This window comes from Cynocephalus volans, chromosome 1, assembly GCF_027409185.1.
Source record: "Cynocephalus volans isolate mCynVol1 chromosome 1, mCynVol1.pri, whole genome shotgun sequence".
In the NCBI taxonomy this organism is placed as follows: domain Eukaryota; kingdom Metazoa; phylum Chordata; class Mammalia; order Dermoptera; family Cynocephalidae; genus Cynocephalus; species Cynocephalus volans.
The window spans coordinates 174416990-174418692 of NC_084460.1; the positions used below are offsets into that span (position 1 = coordinate 174416990).

General features: G+C 31.9%; 1 non-coding gene and 1 pseudogene across 1 annotated transcript; both read right to left on the reverse strand.

The window, feature by feature from the left end:
- Positions 1-765: 765 nt before the first annotated feature.
- On the reverse strand, positions 766-868 carry LOC134365513 (U6 spliceosomal RNA). The gene has a single exon (XR_010022115.1). It is a non-coding gene; the product is annotated as a U6 spliceosomal RNA (small nuclear RNA).
- A 347-nt stretch (positions 869-1215) lies between these two features.
- LOC134364861 (U2 spliceosomal RNA) lies at positions 1216-1359 on the reverse strand (annotated as a pseudogene).
- Positions 1360-1703: the final 344 nt, after the last annotated feature.

Sequence of the window (1703 nt, forward strand, 5' to 3'; positions counted from 1 at the left end):
GCAGACATCTTTATATCACTTGGAATTTACGCTGCAATATACAAAATTTTTCGTCTTTGCCATTTTTCATACGTAAACATTTTTTTCTAATTCATGATTTTACTAATGATGTATTCCTCCAAGAGTTTCAGCTTTATGCAGGAGGATCTATTTCTATTTTATTTAGTGGAAGACCACATCCTGAGCTCTGATTTCAGCACATGGTCACTACGTCACAAACATTATATTATTTAGTCTTAACAGCAATTTTCATTCCTCCTTTTTATAGATGAAGAAATGCTCAGAGATGAGACAGAAGGTCATTTGTTCAAATTTGCAAAGGCAAAAATTCAGACCTGAGATTTAAATTTTTTTCTGAAATGCTTATGCTATCATACTGAGTTTTATATAATACATTCTTATGTATGTATACGTATGCATACATACACACACACCTGTATATATAATATACATAATATAATATAGAACAAAAATTGTCAAACAAAAAATAACATTGAGGTTTCCTGTAAATACACTTAAAAATCCACCATCTTTCTTCTAGCATTAACATTTTACTATACCTGTGTAGTCATAAGTTATTTTATTTATGTATTCTTGTATTAATCCATTTTACCTTTGATGCATTTCAAAGTAAATTACAGACATTGGTACATTTTCCTCTAAATGCTTCAGTATGCCATTAGTACTTGCTGTTTTTTCTTTTGATATAAAATATATATACAATGGATACAAATCATGAGTGTATTTGCTGATTTGATAAATGCATAAAATTTGGAACACTTTATGAATTTGCATGTTCTCCTTGTGCAGAGATTATGCCTTCTCTGTATCAATCCAATTTTAGAACATATACTGCCGAAGCAAGCATTCACATACACTTTTTTAAAATTTCAATTCTTGTATTCGGTTTCCAAAAAGATTTGAGGTTACTTACAAGCATACATGAAATACAATGTGATGTCTTTATCATGGGCTGAAAGTCTGTAGAAGGCTTAATTTAAACATGATGATATGTTTTAGGCGGAGTTACAGAAAAGACTAGCATGCATATCACGAGGTGTTTTTATGTAAATATTTATATTAGTACTCAGAATTGGTAGTAGGAGAATGGAAACCTTGGTGATGTGTTGGTGTTACAGAAGCCAGCTTCCCCCCTCCAAAAATAAAACCAAAAAAAAAAAAAAAAAAAAAAGCAAAACCTCCATTTTTGGCCTCTTTTTGAAAACTGAGTAAAATGGGCCTAAATGTGCTAATTTTAACAATCTTATACTCTACAAAGTAAAACATGGCATTTCAAAGTGGAGGAATTTATATATATATATACTACACTTGATCTTAGCCAAAAGGCCGAGAAGCGATATATATATATATATATATACATATATATTTATACATTAGAAATAGTATAAAAATTTCTACGAAAGAGGACTTTCACAAAAGTCTCACTTTACTATATCCTTGGAGAGTCTTTGGGTAAGCACCTCGGGATGGCTGTACTTCCTCACTATTTTGGTAACCTCAGGGCCCACATCTGGGAGTCATAATGCATTTTTATTTTTGTACCAGTTCTCATAGCTGTATTTTCCTCCTCTTTACAAAAATGATTGGGCTGTCAATCTTGGACACTGAGAAAACAGCCTTGGTTTTGGCTATCGAGTAAGACTTGGACATTGTGGCCTGTCTTTGGGTCACATTCTTCAGAG